A 13,106-nucleotide genomic window follows, 5' to 3' on the forward strand; every position below is an offset into this window, starting at 1 on the left:
AAAAAAATATGACAGAAGAAAAAAAGGATGGTTTGAATATGCTCTCAAATCTTCCTACCTGAGAGATCATCAAAGGGAATATGCTACTTGACAGTAAAGAATTTAGTCTCCATCAGAGATGGGCAGAGGAAGATCTGAGTCACCTGTGTGGAGCTGGAAAGACAAGTGAAATACAAGCTTTGCAGCTGATGATGTCTCTGACAGATACTGTTGACCAAGAAGTAGACATTGTAGAAATACCTGAAAATGGCCACAGGATGAAACAAACACAACACAGAATTAAAGGAACCCTGAAACTGAAGAAGCAGGAGATGAAGTTCAAAGATACAGAGTCTGGAAAGAACCAAGGAGAATCACGTGACCCATATCAAGGCTTAAGGGCCAAAAGGCAAAAGGAAAGGTCAAGGTTGAAGCTCTGACAACTCATTTTTATTCATTTCCTTTACATGCGTTCACAACAGCATTGAAGAAGTGAATTTAAATTCTGTTGCAATTGAGCAGAATCCTAAATAAGAGGAAGTCATAGAACAGGGAGCTTATTATTTCCCTTTGTTCAATTTCTAAATGAACAGCACTGATAAGAACTTAGACAGATTCAGTGACTGCAGACAGGACCAATTTTATTTAAGATCAATGTTAATAATCCAGAAAAGGAAAAAATAAGTTGTTATGTCTGCCAAAGACATTAGTTTAAACACCTTGTAAAAACCTGTCATAATAAAGGTACATAGGAAGTTTAGAAAATATAGATGAGAAATAGAATGCAAGTGGGCAAAAGCAATAAAAGAAAAGGCAGCAATATGAAAACAGAGATGACAGAAATTAGAATACACTTGACAATTCATTAAAGAAACCCTACACTATAATTGGGCCTCCCAAATTCCTCATGAGTGGTCATGGGTTTGTAACGTTTGCAGAACAAGCAGTACGCCCTGAGTCAAGAAAGCAGAGGCGACACGCTATATAGAAGGCACTGGAAACCATGCCATTGAGTCTGGGGTAACAGGACAGAGACAGCATACATTTGCTTCTGATAATACCAGAGTATGCTAGAAGGATGCTTTAAAGAGAAAAAAAAAAAAGAGAAAAAAAGAGACTTTTATTTTTTTTTTAAGTCTAAAAGAGAAAAAAAAATTGGAAATTCAACTTGGGAGACACTACATGAACATCAGAGATTAGATTAAATAGGCTATTTTTATGGGCAGTTAAAAAAATCAAAAAGAAAATAAAAATATTCAGATACCATCAAAATAGATTCATAAATTACAAAAACTTGTTTATAAATAAAAATTTCGGCTCAAACAAGAATCTTTCACATATTAAATATTTCCAACCTTCCGCACCAGAAAATAAAACAAAAAATCACAAACTTAAAGCCACTTACAGGAAAATACCCACACAGTCTAAAAAAAATCTAGAGCCATAAAGTAATATTATTCAGTGCTTAAAAAAAAAAAAAGTTAATCAAGCCATGAAAAGACAAGGAGGAAACCTAAATGCATAATATTAATTGCAAGAAGCCAATCTGCAAAGGCTTCAGACTGATTCCAGCTATTTGACATTCTGGAAGAAAAATGTGGACACAGTGAAAATATCAGTGGTTGCCAAGGGTTAGGCAGGCAGTAGGAATGACTAGGAAGATCACAGAGGATTTTTAGGCTAGTGATCATACGATATAGGATCATACGTGATGGTATTATAATGGCAGATACACGTTGTTACACATATTGGCTAAATCCACAGAACGTATGACACCAACAGTGAGCTCTAAACTATGGTCTTTGGATGATACGTCTCAATGTAGCTTCATCTATGTATCAAGCGTCTCACTCTAGTGGGAGATGTTGATAATGGGGGAGGCTATGCATGAATGGGGGCAGGGGGTATATTGGGAACTCTCTGCAGTTACTCTCAGTTCTGCTGTGAACCTAAAACTGCTTTAAAAAACAAATTCTCTTAAAAAAAAAAAAAAAAAAAACAGCTTAGAAGACCTGATATCCTATTTCAGTGATATTCAATAGAACCCTTTTCATTCCCAGGCTTCAGAAGAATGAAGCAGCAGTGGGGAGGACAATGGTTATTATAAAGCAAATCTTAACAACTAGTCAAATGAAATCATTCTCAACATGCGAATCTTCACGCTAAGCTGAACGTGCTGGGACACTTTTCCAAATTAAGAAAAAAAGAACAAGTTTCACATAATACAAAATTTAATTCTAACATGTAGTAAATGGATAGTAGGTATCATGACTCAACGAACACTCAGAGACAACTCTGTCCCCCTCATTACCTGAACTAAGAGTAACATCAGACATGCTAGGACGAATATTGTTAAATCACAGAGGCCCAGTCACTTGCGGGATTGGCTGTCATTTCACATTCCTTCAAGGGTGAAGCTGTTGACTAGGAAACCAGGAGTAAAAGGAAGTCACCTTGACACTCACAAATCAAAGAGCACTTGGGGTTCTCTCAGGAGGTTCAACCTCAGCACCTGGAAGTTATTGTAATTAAATAATTACACTGCAGTTTGGTTGCTTCTGTGTACTACAACCTAACTAGGAGGTTTAGGAGACCTAAAGGTTAGGAAACCTAATAGTCTGATAAAGACACATACCATTTCCTCTTTAAAAAAAAAAGTGAATACTGTCTATTTTAAGTTGGTAACCTATTTGCAAATTAAATTTTCATACTGGTATCTTTTTATGGATTTTTAAAAGTTTTTGGCAAGGCGAATTTATTCAAGAAAGTTTAAAGGTAGGTTTTTGTTTTTAAGTTCAGGTTTGACCTTTTTGGGGGGAGGTGTGAAGGGGGCTGCCGGCAGGGTCTTCCTGACCGCAAAAAAAGTCTTCCACACACGTCATCTGACTAAAGGCAACCTATGGACTTTGGGAAGTCAGCTGAGGACATAGTGATGAGCCAACACTGAGCCTCCTCCCTTCTGACCTCTCGGCACCTGCTTAGCTGCAGCCTAGTAAGGGGAAACTCAGATTCTCTCTCGAAAACGGTAGAAGTTGCTCCCTTCTCCCTCAAACAAATGAGAGCCAACACCACCATCAAACAGTAGGTGAACAACTGTATAATAGGTTTCCCAAGAGCAGAAAAATGTGTGTCAACGAACAGCACCAGGGCAGGGGGCAAAGGAAAGCGACCCAAGCGCGGACGCCCTCCGGACAGGTCTGCTCACCTAGGGAGGGCGAGACTCCAGCCCCAGGAAACCAGAACCCGGTTCCCGCCCCGCCCCGAGAGCTCACACTTAGGTGTAGCGCCGCGATTATGGGGGAGACAGCGTCCATTCCTCCTGCCCCGAATGACCCCAGCACCCCGGAGGAGTCACGGGCATCACTCCCACTCTCCCGGAGACAAGGGAGTGGCAAAACCGCTTCTCATCTCTCCCGCCCAGCCACTTGCCCGCAGGCCCGGCTCTCAGGTGAGGCGAGAACAGGTAACCGCACCTGCTCGGCCAACCCCACCTGCTGCGTCCCCTCGCCCTGTTCTCTGCCTCCATCACCTGGATCGGCTCCGCTCCTCCTCCGTGACCCGGGGCGTCCGGCCCCGACCTACCTGTGCGCCTCCGGCCCCGGGCGCCGGCGCTCCTCACGGCGTGCGCCCCGCGCCGCTTCGGGCGCGCCGGCGGCGGCCCCGCGCCCGCACTTCCTCGGCGCCGGCTGCTGCGGGCTCAGCGGGAAGCCCCAGCGCTGCCCGGCTCACCGCCTCCAACCGGCTCCATTGTGACGCGGCGAGTTCTGCTGGCCAATCGGGGCGCGGCGGCGCGAACCGCTGACTAAGTTCGCGGGGGAAGGAGGAGGGGACTGGGTGGAGGCAGCAGGCGGAGGTGGCCGCGGCCGAGCGGCAGTGGCGGTGGAGGAGGAGTAGGAAGAGGAGAAATGGGATGCGGCTGCTTCGGTAGTTGCTCCTGCTGTTAAATTTGCAGCAGCCTTGGCCCGAGTGGTTTGCCCAGCTTAGGAACTGCGGGAACCTGTGACTCACCCCTTGCTGATGGAAACAAAGCGCAGCTGCCATCACCCAGGAGCGCGCCATGTGGCCGCCCGGCCCGCTCCGCACAGCCTCCGGTGCGCAGGCTGCAGTGCCCTGCGCCCATCGACCTGGGGCTAGGAACGCGGAGGGCTGGTTTCAAGAGACCAGAGAGGGGCTTAGGACTGTCCAGGTGCACGTGCAAGGGGCTTTGGAAGTACAGTATTTATCTGTCGGACCAGCGCCTTCTCACGTGCACACCCAGAGAAACTTATTTACATAATGTGTTTTGAATCTTCGGGGAAGCCGGGGGTAGAGCTTGTGGGAAATCCCTTTACCTTTCCTTACGCTGCGTCCTTAGGCTGCTGGGCCGAGCCCTGTGTGGCAGTTTACGGTTGTACCAAACTAAGCGGCTTAAGTTAAGATGTTGGGCCTCCAATTGCATCCGTCTTTCTCATATATGTCCTTATCCTCCGCATGGGGAGAGAACAACGCTGTAGAGTGGTCTTGCTTTACTCATCACCAGCCTTTTACTGCTGGTAAACTGCAGGCTCACCCCATCTACTGCCCCACTGCTTTCCCTCCACAATTAGGTGGGAAAAGTTAAACAAAAAGTAAATCCAAAGCCAGGAATTCGGGGGACAAAATTTTTTATCATCGTCATTCACTCCCGATTCTCATCCCTACCCCAGATTTAACTCAGTCTTTTTGCAGACTATCATCCTTAACACTGTGATTCACTTAGGCAACATTTATATCTGAGTTGCTATGGCAGTCACATTTCCATTAAAAAAATGTTTGTACAGGGACCTCCCAAAGGAATTAAATAGAGGCTATAATAGACTCACAGTTGGAATATATCTGATCGGCTTGTATAAATGGGAGTAAAGAAAATGGAACAACTGAGTTATGTGAGACTGGGTTGTGTCAGACAGAGACTTGAGACTAGGACTACTATTTGAATTACCCCAGAAGGGAATAAGAGGGTTGGTTGTCTTTGTGATGACACTACTCTTTTCTCTCTTGGTCCATTCCATTCTGGGTTGGCAGCTGTCTTGGAGGAGAAGCCAAAAGAGCATTCCTTCCTTTGGTCATTGATAGAGTTTTAATATAGCTTATGAGTGTGAGACACTGTGTATGTAGAGATGTGTTAAGCTAATTTAGGTTTGAGTTTGGTCATCAAACTGCTTAAAACCTGGAGAAGATGAAATGTATTCAGAATTACATATGAAACAGGAAAAAAGCAAGTGCTATAAGAAATACTGATCGATTGTAAAGTCATGACATTAAAAATTTTTAATGTCTAGCTTTCCATATGTATCTTTGAGTGTTTGGAAAGGAATATTCTCTCCCCTTCCAAAAACCATGAATATCACTACTTGTGTGACTTGGAGTAGTTATACTTAACCTTTTTGGAAGTCAACCTCTTCATCTATAAAATAGATTATAAACTGAATGATCATAATTGAAAATTATGTTTTCAATTCCTATGAGAGTATGAATAAAAAAGTGACTCCCATGCTTGATAACCCAAGTCACCATCAGCAGGAAGTTGAAGTGCTCAAGTTCATTAAAACTGTATTAGCTTTGGGTTCATCTTGGATATGTGGCTTATGAATGTATTTATTCCAGTTCTCATGAACAAAATCACCCTCCACGGTGACACATATAGTACTGACACTGGAGAAAGTAGGCTTCTGAATTTGTGATATTGCTTCTGAGAATACTTCTCTGAAACTGTACCATCAAACAGATGCTTTTTCTTCTTTCTCCTGTTTCACTTCATATAAGCTCCTGCTTAAATCACAGGAGAAAAATAAATGACCTCAAATGCTATTCTCGAAGAACTTTAATACTGTGCACATGATTCAAGCCCATACAGAGGAATATTTAGTAACTAGAAATTATTGGCATCCCAGGCTAGACTTTATAATGAGAAATACAAATACTGTTTGAATTTTATGCCTGTGCCCAGTTTTTCTACTACATTGTAATCTCTTCGAAAACAGGATTAGTGGAATCGTGAAATATGCTCAGTCCTTAAAGAAGTATCTAAAATCCTCTAAGGGACTCTGATCAATTTATTTTGATGAAAGAAAACCAATTATTCTGATCAAAGAAAATTCTAAAAGGTTCAGTCACTATTTCCAGAGCCAAATTTGTCCATATCTATTGCCAGTGGTAAAGAACTCACTTGCCAATGCAGGAGACAAGAGATGCAGGTTCGATCCCTGGATTGGGAAGATTCCCCAGGAGAAGGGAATGGCAAACCACTCTAGTATTCTTGCCTGGAAAATCCCAGGGACAGAGGAGCCTGGCGGTCTACAGTCCATAGGGTCACAAAGAGTTGGACACGACTGAAGTGACTTAGCATGCACACATGTATATTAAAGCACTTATTATGTGCACATAAGTATGCTAGACATGGTGGGCAATACCAGAAAAGCATGAGACTTGGTCCCTGACCTCAGCAGCCCATAGCTTAGATGAACACATTGAAAACAAGTACTACTTAGGCTCCACTAAATCTCGAGATGGATCAGTGCAGATGGTAATAGACAAAGCCTCATGAAGAAAGGGGAACTTTATTGAAAGGGAAGCAAAATTTAGAAAAACTGAATCCTATATCTTTGTCTTATCTAGCCCATATATTGTCTTAATAACCAATCCATTTTCAGGGATCAGTCAATCTCTTTCTGGTAAGTTCAGACTTTCTAGAAGAAGCAGAAGTTGAAATTCTGTTTTCTACAACATCCCATTGAGTAAGAGACTAAGCTAGTGAGTGCTAGGTTTGTCATATTCATATGACAAAGGGGATGACTGTAGATAGCAAATTTGGCTGGTTCCTCTGCCCAGTGACATGAATAATAGAAATGAAAGGAACACTATGATTTGGTATCTGGTTTTTGACCTACATGACCAACAAGAAGTAATTAAGTAACTTATGGGTTTTGCAGGCCCCTTTTGAGCTGACACCCTGGGGGGAAAAATGAGTGACATCAGCATTAAACTATGCTCCATGTGGCTGCCTTGATAAGAGTTTTCTCTGTATCTTGAGAATTTTCATGATTAATGTAAGACAGAATATTATCCAGTATTAACAGTTCTTTTCTAATTCTAAAATTATTTCTGATAGTGAAAAATCCTTTATTTCTTTAAATTAATTAAACATTGAATGCCTACAGTGTATAAAAGAAAGCACTGGAGATCTGACAGAGGTTAGGGAGAATACCGAGATAAATATAATAATTCCTTTTCTTAAAAGATGTGTACTCTAAAAAAAAAAAAAAAAAAAGATGTGTACTCTAATGGAGGTTTATCCAGATAGCATATAGCATTTTAAAGGTGAGGTGAGATTGGTGAGCCATACAGGGTTGGAGGAGAATCAAATGAACATGGGTCTGGGGAAGTTTGGCTAGCTTTAAGTTTCTAAATTAGAATATTACTTTTAAATACTGTGTCACCATTATGGTTCAAGTTTGTTAGTTTTACTAAGACATCAAGTCAGAAGAAAAGAAAAGCTAGAAGGCATTCATGGTTTTGCATTCTCAGAAACTTTGCCAGAACCCCCCTGGTTCAGCTGTGTATAGTTGGGCTCATTGTCACTGACAAAGATTTTTAATCTATTTTTAACCAAACACTTCACCATGTTTTCCTGATCTTTTCAATTTCATGGTTGCAGAGGGGTTTGTTGTTGTTGTTGTTTTTAAGTTATTTGGCTGCACTGTGTGTGGGATCTTAATTCCTCAACCAGGGTATCCAACCCATGGCCTCTACCGTAACCACTGACCCACCAAGGAAGTCTCTACATGAGCTTTCCTTGGGCCTGGGGAAAATTCTAAGAATGACCCCTGAGAATGAGCTCAGTGGTAAAAATTCCAAAGGTAGAATGAGTGGGACATTCATTGCACATGTTTTTGGAATAAGGGAGCTTGACTAGAAACTAATTGTGCAGGGCCAGCTGTACACTTATGTGTGAGTTGATCCTTTATCATGGTCCCAGGATGGAATACTCATGACTAATTACACTGTGTTCTCACATCCCATTGTATTGATTGCCCACTCTGTCTTAAATATGCATTTTCATTTCCTTATGAGACAGGGGCTAGAAAGGTGAGCTTCCAGCCTCTTCTCCAAAGGAAAAACATGAATTCCTGCAGCAGGATGCCCAGCATCCCCAGTTGATCTGTCTTCTGGGAAGATGTCCAAATGTTTCTTTGAAAGTTTCCCATGCATCCCATTTAAAAAATATATACCATCATCTAGATCACGTATTGGAGTCTGCCACACAGCAGCCATTCAATTATTGACTCTTGTCCCTTTCCTATCCATAAAAAGAAGACTTCTAAGAAAATATTTACAAGTGAAGCCAGACTTAAATCTTAGAAATAAAGCAGAATTTATGCTCCTGCAAAGTAGTCTAAAAAAAGCCCTTAGAAGTTCTGCTAGTCACTGAGTGCTTACTGGGATCCCTGTGAGGATTGAGTTTATGTTCCCTGAACCATGTTGAAATCTAGGCAAAAAGTCTCCTGCTACTGGAAAAAGCAACTGGTTTGACTGGTTTCTGAGGTTCTTCATAGTAGACCCTTCCATTTCTTTGGTTTAAAGTAGTTCAGATCTACCACCAGCCAGCCCTTGATTCTCCCCACCACCTCCCACCGTTTTTTTTTTTTCCTCAACAGCTGTGGGTGTGTGTACTTGTGTGTGTGGCTTCTTGGCCTAATATAAGGCCATCTGTTAATCATAATACACTTCAAAAACTAGACTTCAATTTTCATATAAAATGATTCTCTTAAGAGTAGGAGCTAATATGTATATTAAATATGCAGTGTATTAAGAATTTTAGAAATCAAAATAAATTTATAAATAAAAGAATAAGATTCAGAACATTTCAGAGATGCAGGAGAAAAATATATGCCAGAAAGAGCACAGGACTTGGTGTTTCTTCTGGCCATGAGACCCAGGGCAAGCCACTAACAGTCTAGGCTAGAGTTTCTAATTTCCAGTTTGTTAATAGGAGAAGGAAATGGCAACCCACTCCAGTGTTCTTGCCTGGAGAATCCCAGGGACAGAGGAGCCTAGTGGGCTGCCGTCTATGGGGTCACACAGAGTCGGACACGACTGAAGCGACTTAGCAGCAGCAGCAGTGTGTTAATATATGTATCCTGGACTATATAAAAAAAGAAGATAGGTATAGTTCATCCTTCAGATATCTCAGATTTCATTTTATTTTACTCAAACATTTGCTATTGTTATTGTTCAGTCACTGCGTCATGTCCGACTTCTTGCAACCCCATGGACTGTAGCACACCAGGCTCCATTGTCCTCTACTATCTCCTGGAGTTTGCTCAAACTCATGTCCAATGAGCTGGTGATACGATCTAAACATCTTATCCTCTGCCACCTGATTCACTTTTTGCCTTCAATCTTTCCAAGCATCAGTGTCTTTTCCAATGAGTAGGCTCTTCATATCAGGTCACCAAAGTACTGGAGCTTCAGCATCAGTCCTTCCAATGAATATTCAGGACTGATTTCCCTTAGGATTGACTGGTTTGAGCTTCTTGCAGTCCAAAGGGTTCTCAAGAGTCTTCTTCAGAACCACAATTCAAAAGCATCAGTTCTTTGGTGCTCAGCCTTCTTTATGATCCAATTCTCACATCTATACATGACTACTGGAAAAACCATAGCTTTGACTCTACAGACCTTTGTTGGCAAAGTGATGTCTCTACTTTTTAATATGCTGTCTAGGTTTGTAATAGCTTTCCTTCCAAGGAGAAAGCATCTTTAAATTTCATGGCTGCAGTCACTGTCCACAATGATTTTGGAGCCAAGAAAATAAAAGCTGTCACTGCCTCAATTTTCAGTTCAGTTCAGTCATTCAGTCCTGTCTGACTCTTTACGACCCCATGAATCGTAGCACGCCAGGCCTCCCTGTCCATCACCAACTCCCAGAGTTCACTCAGACTCACGTCCATTGAGTCGGTGATGCCATCCAACCATCTCATCCTCTGTCATCCCCTTCTCCTCCTGACCCTAATCCCTCCCAGCATCAGAGTCTTTTCCAATGAGTCAACTCTTCACATGAGGTGGCCAAAGGACTGGAGTTTCAGCTTTAGCATCCTTCCTTCCAAAGAAATCCCAGGGCTGATCTCCTTCAGAATGGACTGGTTGGATCTCCTTGCAGTCCAAGGGACTCGAGTCTTCTCCAACACCACAGTTCAAAAGCATCAATTCTTCGGTGCTCAGATTTCTTCACAGTCCAACTCTCACATCCATACATGACCACTGGAAAAACCATAGCCTTGACTAGATGGACCTTTGTTGGCAAAGTAATGTCTCTGCTTTTTAATGTGCTATCTAGGTTGGTCATAACTTTCCTTCCAAGGAGTAAGGGTCTTTTAATTTCATGGCTGCAATCACCATCTGCAGTGATTTTGGAGCCCAGAAAAATAAAGTCTGACACTGTTTCCACTGTTTCCCCATCTATTTGCCATGAAGTGATGGGACCAGATGCCATGATCTTCATTTTCTGAATGTTGAGCTTTAAGCCCACTTTTTCACTCTCCACTTTCACTTTCATCAAGAGGCTTTTGAGTTCCTCTTCACTTTCTGCCATAAGGGTGGTGTCATCTGCATATCTGAGGTTATTGATATTTCTCCCTGCAATCTTGTTTCCAGCTTGTGCTTCTTCCAGCCCAGCGTTTCTCATGATGTACTCTGCATACCAGACCACCTGACCTGCCTCTTGAGAAACCTATATGCAGGTCATAAAGCAACAGTTAGAACTGGACATGGAACAACAGACTTGTTCCAAATAGAAAAGGAGTACGTCAAGGCTGTATATTGTCACCCTGCTTATTTAACTTATATGCCTCAATTTTACCCCCTTCTATTTGCTATGAAGTGATGGGACCAGGTGCCATGATCTTAGTTTTCTGAATGTTGAGTTTTAAGCCAGCTTTTTCACTCTCCTCTTTTACTCTCATTAAGAGGCTCTTTAGTTCCTCTTCACTTTCTGCCATTAGAGTTGTATCATTTCCATATCTGAGGTTGTTGATATTTCTTCCAGGAGTCTTGATTACAGCTTGAGTTTCATCCACCCTGGCATTTCGCATGATATACTCTGCATAGAAGTTAAATAAGCAGGGTGACAATATACAGCCTTGATGTACTCCTTTCCCAATTTGGAGCCAGTCCATTGTACCGTGTCCGATTCTGTTACTTCTTGATTGGATACAGGTTTCTCTGGAGACAGGTAAGGTGGTCTGGTACTCTCATCTCTTTAAGAATTTTCTGCAGTTTGTTGTGATCCACATAGTCAAAGATTTTAGTGTAGTCAATGAAGCAGAAGTAGATGTTTCTTTGGAATTCACTTGCTTTCTCCAGTATCCAATGAATATTAGTAATTTGATCTCTGGTTCCTATGCCCCTTTGAAACCCAGCTTGAACATCTGGAAGTTCTTGGTTCAGGTACTGCTGAAGCCTAGCTTGAAGGATTTTGAGCATAACCTTGCTAGCATTTGAAATGGGTGCAGTTGTACAGTAGTTGAAACATTCTTTGGCATTACCCTTATTTGGAATTGAAATGAAAATTGACCTTTGGCCAGTCCTGTGGCCACTGATGAGTTTTCCAAATTTGCTGACATATTGAGTGTAGCACTTTAACAGCATCATCTTTTTAGGATTTTAAGTAGCTTAACTGGAATTCCATCACCATCATTAGCTTTGTTCATAGTGATGCTTCCTAAGACCCACTTGACTTCACACTCCAGGATGTCCAGTTCTAGGTGAATGACCACACCATCATTGTTGTCCGAGTCATTAACACCTTTTTTGTATAATTCTTCTGTGTATTTTTGCCACCTCTTTTTAATCTCTTCTGCCTTGTTATGTCCTTACCATTTCTGTCTTTTATCATGCCACCCTTGAATGAAATGTTCCCTTGATATCTCCAATTTTCTTGAAGAGATCTTCAGTCTTTCCCATTCTACTCTTTTCCTCTATTTCTTTGGATTTTTCATTTAAGAAGGCCTTCTTATCTCTCCTTACTATCCTCAGGAGCTCTGAATTCAGTTGGGTATATCTTTCCCTTTCCCCCTTGCTTTAACTTTTGTTCTTTCCTCAACTATTTGTAAAGCCTCCTCAGACAACTACTTTGCCTTCTTGCATTCTTTTTTCCATGATTTTAGTCACTGCTTCCTGTACAATGTTATGAACCTCTGTCCATAGTTTTTCAGGCACTCTGTCTACCAGATATAATCCTTTGAATCTATTCATCACCTCCACTGTATAATCATAAGGAATTTGATTTCGGTCATACCTGAATGGCCTATTGTCTTTCTTTACTTTCTTTAATATAAGTCTGAATTTTGCAATAAGAAGCTCTTGATCTGAGCCACAGTGAGCTTCAGGTATTGTTTTTACTGACTGAATAGATCTTCTTCATTTTTGGCTACAAAAAAACATAATCTGATTTTGTTATTGACCATCTGGTGATGTTCGTGTATAGAGTCACCTCTCTTGTTGTTAGAAAAGGGTGTTTCCTATGACCACTGTGTTCTCTTGACAAAACTCTGTTAACCTTTGCCCTATTTCATTTCATATTCCAAGGCCAAACTTGCTGTTATTCTGGATATTTCTTGACTTCCTACTTTTGCATTTCAATCCTCTATGATGAAAAGGGTATCTTTTTTGGTGTTAGTTCTACAAGGTCTTGGGCTTCCCTGGTGGCTCAGTTGGTAAAGAGTCTGCCTGCAATGCAGGAGACCTGGATTTGATCCCTGGTTTGGGAAGATCCCCTGGTGCTGCCGGACACTGCATGAGAGCATACATTTGTTCACAACACCCTGGAGAAGGAAATGGCTACCCACTCCAGTGGTTTCTTGCCTGGAGAATTCCATGAACAGAGGAGCCTGGTAGGCTAAAGTCCATGGGTCACAAAGAGTCGGACACAACTGAGTGACTTTCACTTACTTCACTACAAGGTCTTGTAAGTCTTCATAGAACTGTTCAACTTCAGCTTCTTTGTCATTAGTGGTTGGTGCATAGACTTGGATTACTGTGATGAATGATTTGCCCTAGAAATGAACCAAGATCATTCTGTTGTTTTTGATATTGCACCCAAATAGTGCATT

At 41.7% G+C, this 13,106-nt stretch overlaps 1 protein-coding gene across 3 annotated transcripts in view; it reads right to left on the reverse strand.

Annotated features, from left to right (window-relative positions):
• Positions 1-3,702, reverse strand: part of LRRC8B (leucine rich repeat containing 8 VRAC subunit B) — a 78,193-nt gene extending 74,491 nt beyond the window's left edge. For 2 of the 3 annotated variants that reach the window (XM_070786162.1, XM_070786161.1), the window contains exon 1: positions 3,562-3,702. The gene's annotated coding sequence lies outside the window, so the exon portion shown is untranslated. The remainder of the gene's footprint in view (positions 1-3,561) is intronic. The other variant, XM_070786159.1, reaches the window with a different exon arrangement.
• Between the last annotated feature and the right edge of the window lie 9,404 nt (positions 3,703-13,106).

Source organism: Bos indicus, chromosome 3 (assembly GCF_029378745.1).
Source record: "Bos indicus isolate NIAB-ARS_2022 breed Sahiwal x Tharparkar chromosome 3, NIAB-ARS_B.indTharparkar_mat_pri_1.0, whole genome shotgun sequence".
Lineage (NCBI taxonomy): Eukaryota > Metazoa > Chordata > Mammalia > Artiodactyla > Bovidae > Bos > Bos indicus.